This window comes from Macaca thibetana, chromosome 1 (genome assembly GCF_024542745.1).
Source record: "Macaca thibetana thibetana isolate TM-01 chromosome 1, ASM2454274v1, whole genome shotgun sequence".
Taxonomy (NCBI): Eukaryota; Metazoa; Chordata; class Mammalia; order Primates; family Cercopithecidae; genus Macaca; species Macaca thibetana.
Window position 1 is genome coordinate 50,742,486 of NC_065578.1, and position 19,857 is coordinate 50,762,342.

The 19,857-nt window shown below is 41.1% G+C and overlaps 1 pseudogene; it reads right to left on the minus strand.

Annotated features, from left to right (window-relative positions):
- Positions 1–7,486: 7,486 nt before the first annotated feature.
- LOC126947850 (calreticulin-like) overlaps positions 7,487–19,857 on the minus strand; it is a 45,812-nt pseudogene continuing 33,441 nt past the window's right edge.

Genomic DNA, 19,857 nt, shown 5'->3' on the forward strand with positions numbered 1-19,857 from the left:
CTGCCCATCTCTGCCTCCCAAAGTGCTGGGATTACAGGCGTGAGCCACTGCGCCCAGCCTCAACTTTGAGGCTCAGAGAGTTTAAGTGACCTGACAAAAGTCACACATCTAACTCAAAGCAGAGAAGACACTGGAGCCAAGCTTTCAGCTGTGTTGCAGTCTGGCCAATCTACTAGTAAGTTATGCTGCCTCAGGACTGTACACGTCTTTGGATGGAAACTGACTCCTAGGTCAAACATAGTGCTGACTTCTTGCCTATTCATTATTCTCAATAAATGAAAATCAATCCTACGTGCATCAGCACACTTTAGGGAGAATGCTGGCTAGGACAAAACTTCCCTTGCAGCATTATAGATAAATACCAACACCTAAACAAATGTCAGTAATATCATGTGATGAATGCAAGAGTGAGAATAATGACTAAACTTTGCATAGCACTTGATGATTCACAAGGAGCATTCATATCTGTTACCCACTTTGCTCTTCATATCACCCGTTGGAGATAGGTGTTATCATTGCCATTTCACAGATGAAGAAACTGAGGCTCAAAGGAGTTTATTTCATATGAGAGAAGACGTGAAGCTAGCTGTGGTGGCACACACCTGTAATCCCAGCTACTTGGGAGGTTGAGGCAGAAAGATTACTTGAGCCAGGAGTTTGACAGTTCGAAAGTTTGAGTCCAGCCTGGGCAACATAGTAACACCATATCTCTGAAGAAAAAAAAGAACGATGTGGACATATACCGTTTTACAATCTCTTAGCCTCCATTTCCCCTTCTTTTGGGACTGGCACTCTGTGTTTCCTTTGAAGATCAAATACCCCTTGCTTCAGCAACATCGATTCTATCAACGTGAACACATAACACTTGACTCTTTGAGAATCAAGCTTGGAACTTCTGTGTGGGCTTTCATTCAAACTGTTGAGAGGGAGAAGCTCTCTTAAGCCCATGGGTGTAAATCTGAATTTAAGGGCTACCACCATAAGAAAAAATAATTACGTATAAATTTTAAACCAGCAGAAGATATTTCAGCCTATTTAATGGAAAGCAGAAATGGAGATTAAAAATAAAAAAGAATGTAGAGTAAATGGAGGATAGAACTAAATCTTAGTATATAATAATAACATTAAATGTAAAAAACTGAATCTCACCAATTGGATTTTTAAAAATTATATCCAACAGTAAACTAACTTTAAGAGACATACTTTTTTTTTTTTTTTTTTGAGATGGAGTTTCACTCTGTCACCCAGGCTGGAGTGCAGTGGCCTGATCTCGGCTCACTGCAACATCTACCTCTCAGGCTCAAGCAATTCTCCTGCCTCAGCCTCCCAAGTAGCTGGGATTACAGGTGCCCACCACCACTCCCGGCTAATTTTGTGTAGAGACAGGGTTTTGCCATGTTGGCCAGGCTTGTCTCAAACTCCTGACCTCAAGTGATCTGCCCACCTTGGCCTCCCAATGTGCTGGGATGACAGGCGTGAGCCACCTCGTCCAACTCAGAGGCATATTTAAAGAGATAGATTAAAAATAAAATGAAAGGTAAACCAGGCAAATGTGAACTGGGTTGCGATCTTAGTATCAGTCAAAGAGGAATTTTAGTTTCAAAACATGAGATGAAAAGTCATTATTTTTTCTTAAAAGGAACAACAGACAAATACATAGATACAACAGGCAAAACACATAGATGCACCTAATCATACAGTCTTAAAATATACAGAACTCAGCCTGGACAAACATGATGAAGCCCTATCCTTACTAAAAATAAAAAAATTAAAAAAAAATGAAAAATTTGTCCAGGCTTGGTGGCATATACTTATAGTCCCAGCTACAGTCCCAGCTGTTTCAAAAAATAAAAAAACATACAGAACTGAGCCAGGTGCAGTGGCTCACACCTATAATCCCAGTGCTTTGGGAGGCCGAGGTGAGAGGATAACTTAAGGCCATGAGTTCAAGACAAGCACCACAGCAAGACCACATTTCTATAAAAATAAAAATTAAAATTAACCCGCATGGTGGCACTATTCTGTAGTCCTAGCTACTCAGGAGGCTGAGGTGGAAGGATCGCTTGATCCTGGGAGTTTGAGGCCACAGTGAGCCATGATCATGCCACTGCACTCCAGCTACACACACACAAACACATACACACAAAACAACTGCAGAGAAAGATCGAGAGATGTATAATTCTAGTTGAAGACTTCAACATCCCTCTCTCAGAAACTGATATATCAAGGCTTGAATAGTATAAGTACCATATGTCAACAATTCTACATCCAAAAGAGTAGACTCTAGGAGGGTTAAAAACATAATAAATTTGAAAAGCTAACAAAGAAAAATATGAGATAATTATAGTTTGTGACTGAAAAGGAAAGGCAAAACTTCAAATGCACAAACTGTAAGACAATATTTTTTGAGACAGGGTCTCACTTTGTCACCCAGACTGGAGTGCAGTGGTGCAATCTCAGCTCACTGCAGCCTCTACCTCCTGGGCTCAAGCGATCCTCCCACCTCAGCCCCCCAAGTAGCTGGGACTACAGGTATAAGCCACCATGCTCGGCTAATTTTTTGTGTTTATGGGGTTTCGGCGTGTTGCCCAGGTTGGTCTCAAACTCCTAAACTCAAGCAATCTGCCCGCCTTGGCCTCCAAAAGTGCTAGGATTACAGGTGGGAGCCACCACATCAGGCCTGTAAGACAAAAATATTGATGAATATAATGACATTAAGATTAAGAATTTCTGTTCAACAAAGAACATTGTTGAACAAAATAACTAGATAAGAGACAACGTGGCCAGGCGCAGTGGCTCACGCCTGTAATCCCAGCACTTGGGGAGGCCGAGGCGGGCAGATCATGAGGTCTGGAGTTGGAGACCATCCTGGCCAACACGGTGAAACCCTGTCTCTACTAAAAATACAAAAAATTAGCCGGGCATGGTGGCAGGCGCCTGTAGTTCCAGCTACTAGGGAGGCTGAGGCAGGAGAATGGTGGGAACCCGCGAGGCAGAGCTTGCAGTGAGCTGAGATCATGCCACTGCATTCCAGCCTGGGTGACAGAGCGAGACTGTGTCTCAAAAAAAAAAAAAAGGCACAACATAACTAGATAAGAGAATGGAAGAATATGTTCGAAATATGCAACACACATAACTCTGGTAAATAAATAAGAGGGCAGCAACCCTTAGGAAAAAATAAAAGCAAAACATACAAATAGTTGGCATGAACATTATCACCAAAAAAAGGCAGGAAAAAAACATAAACAGAGAGGAATTCCAAAAATCAAAAGGCATATGAAGAGATGCCCAAAGTACCACAGAAATGCTAATTAAATCAGCAACGTTCTATCCTTTTACATCTACTAAGCTACAGAAATTAGAATGCTTGATAATGCCAGCTGGGGGAGTTGTGGGGATGCTGGAACTCTGGTGGGAGTATGGACTGGTACAGCCATTGTGGAGCGCAATCTGACATGAAGCATGCAAATTCAGAACTCATACACTCTATGAGCTTGCAGTTAGACTCCTGGGATATATCCCAAAGAAATTCTTATGCAGGCACATAGGGGTTCTGCATTAAAATATTTATTGTGTGCTATTTATGGTGGTAGGGATTCAAAGACAACCTGGTTATCGTATGGAGAGGAGATAGCTACAGTGTGGTAGATGTTGTATTGTAAAATATTATGCAGCAATCAAAAGCAATGGATTAGATGCATACACAGCAAGATGAATGCATTTGAAAACAGTGCTCAGTGAAAAATATGAAGAAACAAAATAAGATTAAAACGTTATTTGCAGAAATTAAAAATCTGTTAATACAAAACAAAAATTCACTTCTTGTAGGAACAGATACAAATTAAAATAAGAGACACTTTAAATAAAACTTAGTTATCTAAGTGGGGAAGAGAAAGGGAATGAAAGAGAAAAAAATTAACAAATAGGTTGGGCACGGTGGTTCACCTGCGAATCCCAGCACTTTGGGAGGCCAAGGCAGGTGGACCACTTGAGCCGAGGAGTTTGAAACCAGCCTGAGCAACATGGTGAAACTCCATCTCTATTAAAAATACAAAAACTAGCTGGGCATGGTGTGCAGCTGTAGCTGTAGTCCCAGCTACTTGGGAGTCTGAGGTAGGAGGATCGCCTTGAACCCAAGAGGTCGAAGCTGCAGTGAGCCAAGATTGCACTACTACACTCCAGCTGGGATGACAGAGTGAGATCCTATCTCAAATATATATATATACATAAAATAAAATGAAATTTAGAAGTGACATTGTCACCAACCAAAGATGATAAAGTACTATGTACTAAGTAGTGTGATTAATTAAATCCCCAAAACTGGAAGGAAATACAATAATATTGTATAATATACAATAATAATATTAACTTTCTTCCTAATACATATGTTGACTCCAGATTTCTACGCTGAATACCTATTAATTTGCAAAAATAAATTTACAATCATAATTTTAAAAAATCATCTGGAGGAGTATGGTTCAGTGGTGGAATGGTGGTGTTCAAAACATGTGTCCTGGAAAGAAACACAAAAAATTTCAGTCTATGTGCAGAATGGATAGAATTATGCATGCATTTTCTTCTTGTTAAAATTATCATTTTCTTTTGTTTGATTTGGGGTTTTTTTTAATTTTTATTTTTTATAGAGATAGAGTCTTGCTGTGTTGCCCAAGTTGATCTTGAACTTCTGGGCTCAAGTGGTCCTCCTGCCTTGGCCTCTTAAAGTGCTGAGATTACATGTGTGAGCCAACACACCGGGCCTGGTTTTTATTTTTATTTTTATTTTTTTAAGACAAGGTCTTGCTCTGTTGCACAGGCTGGAGTGCAGTGGCATCATCTCAGCTCACTGAAGCCTCTATCTCCTGGACTCAAGCAATCCTCTAACCTCAGGGTAGCTGGGACTACAAGCACGCACCATGATGCCCAGGTAATTTTTAATTTTTTCATGGAGATGGAGTTCTACTATGTTGCCCAGGCTGGTCTGGAACTCCCAGACTCAAGTGATCCTCCTGCCTTGACCTCCCTGAGTCCTGGGATTACAAGTGTGGGCCACCATGCCTGGCATACCGTAATGTCTGAAACAGTGTATGCACAATCAATCAAAATAAAAGGCAAAAGAAAATTTATCAAAGGTAAGAGCAGTAGGTTTAAAAAATATTCAAATGAATCCTTACTGTAAACAAGGATTACAAAATCCTGCCTAAAAATATCTTCATCCGGTGATACTGAAAACATGTAACAATTGGTAGAGCATACACCTGAGCAATAGAGCAGACATTTATAGTAAACAATGCCAATATCAGACTGGCATCCCTAAAATATAAATCACCAGCCATACCGGTCCTCCAGCCCCCAAAACAAAATATTTAGACTCAGCCCCTGAAGCTTAGCTCTTTTTCACAACAGGAAGATTCTTAGGCTGTAGAAATAGGTATAAAGTCAAGTTTTCCAAACCAGAATAAAGATTGTAAGGTCTAGAAACCACACCAGGCACCAGTCTACAGGGAGGAAGAAAGAAGTTCTTGCTGCTCCTCCCTGACCTCACCACCCTACTTCCTGTCATCTGGTGCTCTGCTCTTTGACTCTGAAATCTGGTCCACACATCCCCTTCTCCTTTGGGCAGACTCGTGCACTCTTTTTTGTTTTTAACCTTCCCCAAAAGATGCACACTCATGCATTCGTTAAGATCTGCCTCAAAAGTCACTTCCTTCATGAAGTCTTTTCTCAAACCACCAAAACCACCAGGCAGAAATGTGTTCATTTATTCAAGTAATTTTTACTGAGCACCTACTATGTTCCAGATCCTGCACCTACTATGTTCCAGAGCCCGGGCTTATCATTTACTGAACTGTATGACAGCCATGTCTGTGGGTCTGACTCCATGGCTGTTGGATATAGTCATTTAAAAACACACTTGAAGGCCAGGTGCACTGGCCTACACCTGTAATCCCAGCACTTTGGGAGGCTGAGATGAGCAGATCACTTGAGGTCAGGAGTTAGGGACTAGCCTGGCCAACATAACGAAACACTGTCTCTACTAAAAATACAAAAATTAGCCAGATGTGGTGGCACACGCCTGTAGTCCCAAGCTACTCAGGAGGTTGAGGCAGGAGGATGGCTTGAACCCTGGAGGCAGAGGTGGCAGTAAGCCAAGATTGTGCCACTGAACTCCAGCCTGGGCAACAGAGCAAGACTCTGTCTCAAAACAAAACAAAAAGCACTTAAAAAGACATTTTTTTTCCACATGGAATGTTGCCTACTTTATGTACTCAATAGTAATAGATATTCACTCACTCATTCCACAGCCTGGTGCAGTGGAAGGATAAACTGTTTTCTTTTATAGTGCTTTGAGTTATTGTTTTATGGAAGTATAAGCTTCGAAACCAGAGAAGCTCAAGACACTGGTCCTGTCCCTTACTAGCTGTTTAACCTTGAGCAAGTGACTTACCCACACTGAGCAGTTTCCACATCTGTAAAATGAAGATAAGAATGGTATCCTCTACAATGGCTGCTATGAGGATTAGATGAGCACATTGTAGAAGCTCCACGAATTTAAGGCAAAGTGCTTTCTAATCTATAAAGAGCTACAAGAATGTGCGTGATGATGTGTGAGCAGGTAGTACAGAAAAAAATAAATATGAGACTAGCAAACTTGCAAACAAGTGACAATTATTTAAAAGTTAGGGTACAAAACAGCACAAAAGCAAATGGATTTTCACAAAGTACTTTTTCTTATGTTAGGAGGAAATCTAGTTGTTAAGTGCTTGATACATCTGCAAGAGGAAAACAACATCTGTCCACAAGTATAACCATCAGCCACTGCTCAGTAAATACTAATACATACGTTTGTTTATTTTTTATTTTATTTTTATTTTTTTCCCAGGCTGGAGCACAATGGCGCAATCTCGGCTCACCTCGCCTCCCAGGTTCAAGCAATGCTCCTGCCTCAGCCTCCTAAGTAGCGGAATTACAGGTGCCCACCACCAACCCCAGCTAGTTTTTTGTATTTTTAGTGGAGATGGGGTTTCACCATGTTAGCCAGGCTGGTCTCAAACTCCTGACCTCAGGAGATCCACCCACCTCAGCCTCCCAAAGTGCTGGGATTACAGGAGTGAGCCACTGTGCCTGGCCCCATACATTTAAACAAAATAAAATCCTTGGGTGTCCTGGGATAAATTGAAAGTGAGGATTAAGTTTATACAGAAGTTTATTTACTGATAACTAATTTCATAAACTCCATAATAATGGTAGTAGTGATAGCAACCATTTTTTGACTACATATTTGTATCAGGCACTTTACATACATTAGTTCATTTAATCCCTACAACCTCATAAAAGAGAAATGATCACTCCCTTTCCACTAATAAGGAAATAGAAGCCTCAAGAGGCAGTGTGACTTTCCCCAGGTCTCACAGAGCAAAGGGAGTGGGATGGAAATACAAATCCAAAGTTTATTTCAAAAAAGTAAGTTATTTTGCTCCCCAATTTGTACCAACCTCATGAATATTTCTCCTCCTAACATTTGCCTCTATAATCCCAGTTACAGTTCATCCTTCTGGTCAACAAGGACTCTTTCATTTTTATCCAGAAATGCTCTGTCAGCATCATGTTCCTGCATCTGCCTGTCATTTCCTGGCTCTGCAGTGGGATCCAATTCATTTCCCTTTTCTTCAATTCCCCAAATGCCATCTTCCTCTTCTTCCTCCATTTCCTTTTTCTCCTTGGCCTCTTCTGCCTGCTTTCTTTTTCCAGTTTCTTCATATAGTTCTCTCCATTGCTTCTCTTAGGTCCTGTTTAGAATGTGGAATTTCAAAATAATTTACCGATAGTATAAACAAAGTTAACCAACTTTAGAAATATCTGACATCTTCCCATAATCATTTATTTATTTATTTATTTATTTATTTATTTATTTTTCGAGATGAGGTCTCACTCTGTCATCCAAGCTGGAATGCAATGGTGCCATCTTGGTTCATTACAACCTCTACGTCCTGGGCTCAAGCGGTCCTCCCACCTCAGCCTCCTGAGTAGCTGGGACCACAGGCACACGCCACTACAACTGGCTAATTTTATTTTTGTATTTTTCATAGGGATGGGGGTTGGCTATGTTGCCTAGGCTGGTCTTGAACTCCTAATCTCAGGAGATCCACCCACCTCAGCCTTCCAAAGTGCTGGGATTACAGGCACGAGACACCGTGCTCAGCCTTCCAACAGTGTTAAGATTTCTGGGATAGTGTTTATTTATATACAAAGTTTCAGCATGTGTAGGGTGAATAGAAATGTGTATGTGTGTGTGTAGTTTGTTCATAAATAAAATTGGTTCCAGTTTAGCAAACATTTATTGAATGCCTACTGCATTGCTAACCACAGTGCTATAATAGGCAATCTACACATGTTATTTACATTCCTCACAGCAAAGTATGAGGTGTGTTACTTGTTCTACTTTCTAGATGAGGGATCTGAGATTCAGACTTCCTTACACTTTTCTTGTCGATCTCCCCAAACTGAAAGTAAGCCCCATGAAGGTAGAAACTTCTCTGTTTTATTTCACTGCTATAACCCCAGCATTTAAAACAGTGCTTTGAACAGGTACTCAAGTACTTGTCAAGTGAATGTATGGTTTAATAATAATAACTACCATGTATTGAGCACTTACTATATACCAGGAACTTATAAGATAGAGGCTATCATTATTCTCCATTTATAGATGAAGAGCGGTTAAATAACTTGCCTAAGTTCATACAGCTACTAAATAATGCAGCCTGGATTTGAACTCAAGCAGTCTAGCTCCAAAATTCAAACTCTTAACCAATACGAAAAAGTACCTTCACAAAACAATTTTAGATATAATCCTAAAGTAAAACAAGACAAAAGCAGACTAAAAAGTATTACAAGGTCAAATAATTTTTCCCAGAATGACTGTTTCAATTTTTTTTTAGACGGTGGCTCACGCTGTAGCCCAGATTGGAGTGCAGTGGCCCCATCTCAGCTCACTGTAACCTCCACCTCCCAGGTTCAAGTGATTCTCCTGTCTCAGTCTCCTGAGTAGCTGGGATTACAGGCGCCCGTCACCGTGCCTGGCTAATTTTTGTACTTTTAGTAGAGATGGGATTTCACCATGTTGGCCAGGCTGGTCTTGAACTCCTGACCTCAAATGATCCACCCACCTCAGCCTCCCAAAGTGCTGGGATTATAGTCGTGGACTACCACGCCTGGTCTTTCTATTTTTTTTTTTTAAGGAAATATTAAGTATCAAAGTTCTTTAAAAAACAAACAAGCAAATTTTTTTTGGGCCTGTGTTTTTGCGGGTGCTCTAAGCATAAGCTTAATCCGCCTATTGAGTAATCAAGTATTGGCCACAACCTGCTTTTGAATGGACCTTCCTGCAGAACCAGGATATCTGGATAGAGCTTGTCAGGGTCATGAGGCCATTGACCCAAGTATCACTCCACCCATAAAATAGTTCTAGGAGGCCGGGGAAGCCGGTAAACAGCACTCATCACCTTGCTTCTTTCTTGTAGCCGTCCACCAGAAAATAAGCTTAGGCCTATTTTCTGTAATCCCAACACTTTGGGAGGCTGGGGCACGTGGATTGCTTGAGCCCAGGAGTTCAAGATCAGCCTGGACAACACGGCAAGATCCCGTCTCTACAAAAACGTTAAAAAAAAAATTAACCCGGCATGGTGGCGTGCATCTGTAGTCCCAGCTACTTGAGAGGCTGAGGCAGGAGGATCGCTTGAGCCCCGGGGATTGAGTCTGTAGTGAGCTGTATTCTCACCACTATACCCCGGCCTGGGCCAAAAGCAAGACCCTGTCTCAACGACAACAAAAACCAAAACAACAAAGAAAAAGAAAATGAGCTCAGTAGCTCCCTTCTAGATCAATGCACTAGAGTAGGTAGTCTGAAACACAAAAGGAGCATGAGAGGCCAGGAGTTTGAAACCAGCCTGGGCAACAGAGCAAGATCCCATCTCTTAAAAAAAAAAAATTTTTTTTTTTGAGATAGAGTTTCGCTCTTGTTGCCCAGGCTGGAGTGCAATGGCGCATCTCGGCTCACTGCAACCTCCACCTCCTGGGTTCAAGTGATTCTGCTGCCTTAGCCTCCCGAGTAGCTGGGATTACAGGCATCTGCCACCACACCTGGCTAATTTTGTATTTTTAGTAGAGACGGGGATTTCTCCTTGTTGTTCAGGCTGGTCTCAAACTCCCGACCTCAGATGATCCACCCGCCTCGGCCTCCCAAAGTGTTGGGATTACAGGCGTGAGCCACCGTGCCTGGCCAAAAAAAAAACTTGTTTTTAAGTTAGCTGGGTGTGGTGGCACACTTCTGCACTTCTGTAGTCCTAGCTACTCGAGAGGCTAAGGTGGGAAGATTGCTTGAGCCCAGGAGTTTGAAGCAGCAGTGAGTCACAATCACACCACTGCACTCTGTGCAGACAGAGCAAGACTCTGTCTCTTACAAATGTAGATATAAATATAAATACTTATATATACACACACAGAGGCAGACAGAGAGAGAAACTGCAGGGAAAAATAGATGCATAATTGTAGCTGAAGACTTGAACATCCTCCTCTCAGAAACTGATACATTAAGGCTTGGATAGTATAATTACCATATTTCAACAATTCTATATCCTATACAAGAGTAGACTCTAGGTGGTTAAAAATATAATAAACATGAAAAGTAAAATTATAAAGAAAATATAAGAGACTCTTATAGTTTGTGAATCAGAAGGGAAGGCAAAACTTCAACAAGTCAAAGGCTGCGGATGACTTTGGGTACTTTATACTCTGAATTTCAGTTCCTACATCTGAAAAATGGAAGTAATAATATCTGTCTTGCTGGGTTGTTTTAGGGCTAAGTGCGATAGTATTTGGAAAGTGCTGACAGAGCCACAAGTACAAAATTATAGATGTCCAGTGAACATGAGTTCCTTCTCCTACCTCTCAGGGCCAAGTGACCAAAAATGAGACAAAGACTATGCGGCTGATTTTTGAAATGCAAAGAACAGTGAACAACTGAGGAGTCAGACATCTGGAATGCAGAGTGGGGGAATACCTTACTTTTCTTATTCCCCGGGTCTTATTTCCAACTTTTTGAGCAAACTCTTCATTTGTAAGAAGGAAATTGTTAAAGATGCTGCCCGGTTTTACCTGCTGAAGTGAAAACAACAGGATTATTAAAACTAGGTACCTAAATGTCGAAGGGCTTAAAAAGCACCCGGAGACCCTTGCTAAATGCATATTCCCAGGCTACTGGCCCAGAGGTTATAATCAATAATTAACTGTTATTAATAACTCAGGAAATACAGGGTTATTAATAACACAGAGGGTCCAAAATCCTGTACTGCCCTAGCTGATCTGCTCTGGAACAAAATTAATTTAGTTTCCCAAGATTCTGTGCTCCTTATGCCTCTGAACACTATTTTAAAAGGTTGTGAAGTAAATTTTATCACTCTGCTAGCCTCCAAATTGGTGCCCACTGGCTCTTGCCCCAGCTCAGATTGATAGTGCCTACTTCTGATGATACTTACATAGAGACGCCTTTAAAAAGGTGGCCAGGCGCAGTGGCTCACGCCTGTAATCCCAGAACTTTGGGAGGCCGAGGCGGGCGGATCACGAGCTCAGGATTTCGAGACCAGCCTGGCCAACATGGCGAAATCCTGTTTCTACTAAAAATTACAAAAATTAGCTGGGCATGGTGGTGCATGCCTGTAATCCCAGTTACTTGGGAGGCTGAGGCAGGAGAATCACTTGAACCAGGGAGTTGGAGGTTGTGGTGAGCTGAGATAGCACCATTGCACTCCAGCCTGGGCAACAAAAAAGGTTCTCTCCTTAATCAGAAAAACTGAAAGACCATAGGAAAAAGAAAAGTTTCAACAAGAAGTGCAAGCAGAATTTAGATTCATTTTTTATTTTTAGTTTTTGAGAGGGAGTCTCGCTCTGTTGCCCAGGCTGGAGTGCAGTGGCATGATCTTGGCTCACTGCAACCTCCACTTCCTTGGTTCAGGTGATTCTCCTGCCTCAGCTTCCTGAGTATCTGAGATTACAGGCATGTGCCACCACGCCCGGCTAATTTTTTTTTTTTGTATTTTAGTAGAGACAGGGTTTCACCATGTTGGTCAGGCTGGTTTTGAACTCCTGACCTCAAATGATCCGCCCGCCTCAGCCTCCCAAAGTGCTGGGATTACAGGTGTAAGCCACTGCGCCCAGCCAGATTCTATACAATGTAGATCGTGTACTATAGTTCTCTATTTTTTAATAACATTTTTAGTATTTGCAATGAAAGGAAAAGATTAATGAAATCCACCATATGTAATGTTTTCCGTGTTTACTGAATGAGAAAGGAACTGAATACAAAGAACACAAGCCATGGAGTCAGACCAGCTGAACCGCATACTGGCTGTGTGATATCGGGCAAGTTTGCTCAATCCCTCTGAGCCTAGTCCCCATAAGTAAAGTAGGGAAAATAATAACTCCCTGAGAGTAGTTTCATGAGAATTAGAGATAATATATGTCAAGCACAGTGTCTAGCAGTTAATAGTCACACAATAGACACTAGTGGTTATTGTCATAACTTTTCAGTATCTGAGTATGTATCAAAAAGGGCAAAATGATGGTCATTTTATAATTTTTTACTTTTGCAGTATGTTAAATAAATCATCAAGTCAATTTCATGAGCGTAGTTGTACAATCAGCTGGAAAGTCTGTAGCATGAGTAATCCCATGTCCCTCCCCTAGGCTTTGAAAAAACCGCTGCCTTGAACTCATGGAGACAGAGAGTAGAATGATGGTTACCAAAGACTAGGAAGCGGGGGAGTGGAACCAGGGGTGAGGTGCTGTGAGCAGTGGAGATGGTTAATGGGTACAAAAACATAATTAGGTAATTTCAGAATTTTGGGAGGCTGAGGTCAGGAGTTTGAGACCAGCCTGGCCAACATGGTGAAACCCTGTCTCTGCTAAAAATACAAAAAATTGCCGGGCGCGGTGGCTCAAGCCTGTAATCCCAGCACTTTGGGAGGCCGAGACGGGCGGATCACGAGGTCAGGAGATCGAGACCATTCTGGCTAACACGGTGAAACCCCGTCTCTATTAAAAAATACAAAAAACTAGCCGGGCGAGGGGGCGGATGTCTGTAGTCTCAGCTACTCGGGAGGCTGAGGCAGGAGAATGGCGTAAACCCGGGAGGCGGAGCTTGCAGTGAGCTGAGATCTGGCCACTGCACTCCAGCCTGGGCGACAGAGCGAGACTCTGTCTCAAAAAAAAAAAACAAAAAAAAAAACAAAAAACACACAAAAACTTAGCTGGATGTGGTGGTGGATGCCTGTAATCCCAACTGCTTGGGAGGCTGAGGCAGGAGAAACGCTTGAACGTGGGAGGCAGAGGTTGCAGTGAGCAGAGATCTCACCACTGCACTCCAGCCTGGGTGACAGAGTGAGACTCTGTCTCAAAAAAAAAAAAAAAATATATATATATATATATGCTAGGTAGAATGAATAAGATCTAGTATTTGATAGTACAACAAGATGGCTACAGTCAACAGTAATTTATTATACATTTAAAAACAACTAAAACACATTCAAAAGCTAGCAGAAGGTAAGAAATAACTAAGATTAGAGCAGAACTGAAGGAGATAGAGACACAAAAGCCCTCCAAAAAATCAATGAATCCAGGAGCTGGTTTTTTGAAAAGATCAACCAAATTGATAGACCGCTAGCAAGACTAATAAAGAAGAAAAGAGAAAAGAATCAAATAGATGCAATAAAAAATGATAAAGGGGATATCACCACTGACCCCACAGAAATACAAACTACCATCAGAGAATACTTTAAACACCTCTACGCAAATAAACTAGAAAATCTAGAAGAATTGGATAATTTCCTGGACACTTACACTCTCCCAAGACTAAACCAGGAAGAAGTTGAATCCCTGAATAGACCAATAGCAGGTTCTGAAATTGAGGCAATAATTAATAGCCTACCAACCAAAAAAAGTCCAGGACCAGACAGATTCACAACCGAATTCTACCAGAGGCACAAGGAGGAGTTGGTATCATTCCTTCTGAAACTATTCCTTCTGAAAAACACGGAATCCTCCCTCATTTTACCAGGCCAACATCATCCTGATACCAAAGCTGAACAGAGATACAACAAAAAAAGAGAATTTTAGACCAATATCCCTGATGAACATCGATGCAAAAATCCTCAATAAAATACTGGCAAACCGAATCCAGCAGCACATCAAATAGCTTATCCACCATGATCAAGTGGGCTTCATCCCTGGGATGCAAAGCTGGTTCAACATATGCAAATCAATAAACGTAATCCAGCATATAAACAGAACCAAAGACAAAAACCACATGATTATCTCAATAGATGCAGAAAAGGCCTCTGACAAAATTCAACAGCCCTTCATGCTAAAAACTCTCAATAAATTCGGTATTGATGGAATGCATCTCAAAATAATAAGAGCTATTTATGACAAACTCACAGCCAATATCATACCAAATGGGCAAAAACCAGAAGCATTCCCTTTGAAAACTGGCACAAGACAGGGATGCCCTCTCTCACCACTCCTATTCAACATAGTGTTGGAAGTTCTGGCCAGGGCAATCAGGTAGGAGAAAGAAATAAAGGGTATTCAGTTAGGAAAAGAAGAAGTCAAATTGTCCCTGTTTGCAGATGACATGATTGTATATTTAGAAAATCCCATCGTCTCAGCCCAAAATCTCCTTAAGCTGATAAGCAACTTCAGCAAAGTCTCAGGATACAAAATCAATGTGCAAAAATCACAACCATTCTTATACACCAGTAACAGACAAACAGAGCCAAATCATGAATGAACTCCCATTCACAATAGCTTCAAACAGAATAAAATACCTAGGAATCCAACTTACAAGGGATGTGAAGGACCTCTTCAAAGAGAACTACAAACCACTGCTCAATGAAATAAAAGAGGACACAAACAAATGGAAGAACATACCATGCTCATGGATAGGAAGAATCAATATTGTGAAAATGGCCATACTGCCCAAGGTAATTTCTAGATTCAATGCCATCCCCATTAACCTACCAATGACTTTCTTCACAGAATTGGAAAAAACTGCTTTAAAGTTCATATGGAACCAAAAAAGACCCTGCATTGCCAAGACAATCCTAAGCCAAAAGAACAAAGCTGGAGGCATCATGCTACCTGACTTCAAACTATACTATAAGGCTACAGTAATCAAAACAGCATGGTACTGGTACCAAAACAGAGATATAGACCAATGGAACAGAACAGAGTCCTCAGAAATAATACCACACATCCACAGCCATCTGATCTTTAACAAACCTGACAAAAACAAGAAATGGGGAAAGGATTCCCTATTTAATAAATGCTTTTGGGAAAATTGGCTAGCCATAAGTAGAAAGCAGAAACTGGATCCTTTCCTTACTCCTTATACAAAAATTAATTCAAGATGGATTAGAGACTTAAATGTTAGACCTAAAACCATAAAAACCCTAGAAGAAAACCTAAGTAATACCATTCCAGACATAGGCATGGCCAAGGACTTCATGTCTAAAACACCAAAAGCAACGGCAACAAAAGCCAAAATTGACAAATGGGATCTAATTAAACTAAAGAGCTTCTGCACAGCAAAAGAAACTACCATCAGAGTGAACAGGCAACCTACAGAATAGGAGAAAATTTTTGCAATCTACTCATCTGACAAAGGGCTAATATCCAGAACCTATAAAGAACTCAATCAAATTTACAAGAAAAAAACAAACAACCCCATCAAAAAGTGGGCAAAGGATATGAACAGACACTTCTCAAAAGACGTTCATACAGCCAACAGACACATGAAAAAATGCTCATCATCACTTGCCATCAGAGAAATGCAAATCAAAACCACAATGAGATACCATCTCATACCAGTTAGAATGGCGATCATTAAAAATTCAGGAAACAACAGGTGCTGGAGAGGGTGTGGAGAAATAGGAACACTTTTACACTGTTGGTGGGACTATAAAGTAGTTCAACCATTGTAGAAAGCAGTGTGGCAATTCCTCAAGGATCTAGAGCTAGAAATACCATTTGACCCAGCCATCCCATTACTGGAGATATACCCAAAGGATTATAAGTCATGCTGCTATAAAGACACATGCACACGTATGTTTCTTGTGGCACTATTCACAATAGCAAAGACTTGGAATCAACCCAAATGTCCATCAGTGACAGCCTGGATTAAGCAAATGTGGCACATATACACCATGGAATACTATGCAGACATAAAAAAGGATGAGTTCATGTCCTTTGTAAGGACATGGATGCAGCTGGAAATCATTGTTCTCAGCAAACTATCGCAAGAACAGAAAACCAAATATGGCATGTTCTCACTCATAGGTGGGAATTGAACAATGAGATCACTGGGACACAGGAAGGGGATCATCACACACCGGGTCCTATTGTGGGTGGGGGGTGGGGAGGGATAGCATTAGGAGATATACCTAATGTGAATGATGAGTTAATGGGTGCAGCACACCACCATGGCACATGTATACATATGTAACAAACCTGCACGTTGTGCATATGTACCCTAGAACTTAAAGTATAATAATAATAATAATAAAACAGCTAAAAGAGTGTAATGGGATTGTTTGCAACACAAAGGGTAAATGCTTGAGGTGATGAATACCCCATTTACCCTGATATGATTATTACATGTTGCATGCCTGTATCAAAATATCTCATGTACCCCATAAATATATATACCTACTATGTACCCACAAAAACTAAAAATTGAAAACAAAAACAAAAAACCCTGCCTTACTGTTTCATAGCCAAAAAAGTTTTCTTGTTTTTAATAGAAAGGCTTTTATTTGGGCTTACATTACCCAACCAACCCTGCCTCCAAGAGAGAAACAAGTGATAAAATAGCCACTTTGAATAGAGATAATTATTTTGCTATGAGCCATTTTTTAACAATTGGTTTTTAAAATTCCTTCTGCATCTTTAAGATATTTTCTTACCTTTGGGATTTTTTTTGAGTCATCAGCAGTCTTGCTAAGAGAACTGTCTATTTGTTGGCTTTTCCACTTTCCCTACTTTCATGAGAACTGCTCCTAATCTCGCTGTTGTTTTTAATGCCCTTTTGCCCCCATTGCCCTTACATTAAACTCATGGGCTATGAGCTTGCCATTCCTGCATCCTAACTGGTGATCATGGTCTACTTATATCTTCTCTGTAAAAGAACTGTGAACTGTGTTCGACTAAAGCCTAAGGCCCTAAGGAATTCATTGCAAGTTACCTGTGCTATCCCACTTGAGTAATAACATGTAAAGAGCAAAGGTCTGGGCACTTGTTAGCGACAGGCCCTGACAAGTCAAGTCTCCCCTCTGAGTCCTCAGTGTTCTCATTAGTAAAATGGCAACGGTAAGTCCTACCCTCTTGGCCTCACAGGGCTGTGGCACAGACCATACGATGTAAGGGATATCAATGTGCTTTGTATTATTGTAACCACCTTTGCAAAAATTATGACAGTGAGAAAAATCTGACCTAGGAAAACTGTGACAGTGAAAGAAATCTGATCTAATCAACTCTATCTTGCTTCTAACCTCCAAGCTGCCCTTGTTCATTCCTGGTCATAGGCCAAACTAACTATAGAAGAAATTTTGTTTATAATCTATTTTTTTTTTTTTTATAAAAAAGATGATAGCAGCCCCTTCCCGAAACAAACCCCCTCCTTGCTTGGGGACCAGACTGCCTTTGTAAAACTAACAAAATAGAAATTATGACTCAGGAGTCATGCAGCCAGAGGCCACCTCACCAGTTCTCCTGTAGATAACATCACTATTGTAAAACCTAAGATTGGTATTTGAGGTGTTTTTCCGACTCTGCATTCTGATGCAGAGTGCAGCTGGCACTACCCAAATTGATAAACTGGCTCATCTGGTCTTGTGGCCCCCACCCAGGAACTGACTCAGCTCAAGAGGACAGTTTTGACTCTCTGATTTCACCCTCAACCCAACCAATTGGCATTCCCCATTCCCTAGCCCCCCGCCTGCCAAGCTATCCTTAAAAAAATCCTAGCCTTCGAATTTTCAGAGAGGCTAATATGAGTAATAAAAATTTCCTATCCTTCCGCTTAGCGAGCTTTGCATTTATTAAACTCTCTGTTGTGGAAACTTGCTCTTCTCAGTGCTCCAGCTTTTCCGGGCAGTGGGTTAGATGAACCCATTGGGTGATGACATTATGACTAGGTTATACTCATTGTGGTTAGACTACACTCATTCCTTCAAAGATCATGAAGAGTTCCAATGGTAAGAGGAAACGTTTCTTTGTTCTCTACCATCTCCTCCCAGCCTCTGTGCTGATTTAAAAAACAAAACCAACGACAACGAAAAAAAAACAATGCAGTCACTTCCACCAAAGAAAAAAAGGTAAAGGGGTTGTCTTTGGAAGTGTCAGAATAGGGAACAGGAGAGGTCAGGGACTAGGCAGGAAAGTTGATCATCTTACTAGGCTGGGACCAAGGAGGGATGGGGAGGGCATCTGGGCTGCCAGAGCATCTGAAGGCTGGAAATTGGGGCGGAACCAGGTGAGGGAATTCCCACCCATGCTGAGAGTCACTTGACTTTTCCAATAAAGTGCAGGGACCCCGTGGTAACCTGGATGTTCTGTGCTGGCTGAGTGCGGGGGCGGGGGATGTGGGAGGTGGTGGAATAGGACCTGTGAGTGCCAGACCTGATTAGAAGTTAGAAGAAAACATGCTCCCAAGGGTAATGTCTGCATTGTGCAGAATTCTCTCTCTCTCAAATACACACACACACACACACACACACACACACACACACACCTCACAAAATTAAGAGATAATGCTGGAGTTTTAGAAATGTAGTCTCTTGGGCTTCATTCCAGACCTACTGGATCAGAATCTGTATTTTAATAAGACCTCCCACTTTATTCATATGCATGTTAAAGTTTGAGAAGCACTCCTCTGGCATGGTTTAAATTCTTCAAATACTAAGATTTGCCTGCTTGCAGAGGTTGATAGAACCCAGAGCAATTAGTGTCAAATACTTTTAATTTTGTATTTGAATAAAGATATAGTTTAAAATGTGTACCTTAATGTTTTCAGTGGGGAGATAAGCATTTTAATGAAATAATCAGATTAGGCATATTAATATGATCACATATGTTTACAAGATGTGGAAAGTTCTCCTTATGTATTAAAAAGAGACAACTGTAAAAAAAAAAATAACAATACAAAGTGTATCCACATTCTTCAAATTAGAGAGGAAGAAAAGAAAAGAAAGATACAATGTGTCCCTTCCTCCCTTCCTTCCTTTTCTTCTGAACCCTTCCCCACTCCGCTACACATGCTCCTGGTTATTTACATACATGACCTCATTCTACTCCTATGTTGGTCTTCTTGAGCCAGAGAAGCAAGAAAGTATAAATAAATAAAGTAGAAAATAAATAAACAAACCAAGAAAGCTTCAAATAGGGGGCGTCAGTCCCAGAAACCTTCAGTGGCTCTGAACTGTAGAAATCACTGATCAGAGACACAGATTTCCGTGGCCATGGGACTTTGCAGGATATACCCAAGGACAGGTGGCTATGGCTTCCAGAGGCTCTGTTGTACAGTGGGTGTAATCATTACAGCAAAGGCTTTAGAGACAGACAGACCTATGTTTGAATCATGTCTCTACCATGCGTTAGCTGTGTGCTCTTGGACATGTCACTTGGGATTTCTGAGTCTCAATTCTCTCAAACATAAAAAGCAGAAATAATAAGGGATAATAGTACTTACCTGATAGAGTTGTGAGAATCTGGGGAGGTAATGTAGGTAAAGCACTGACCCCAGGCCAGTGT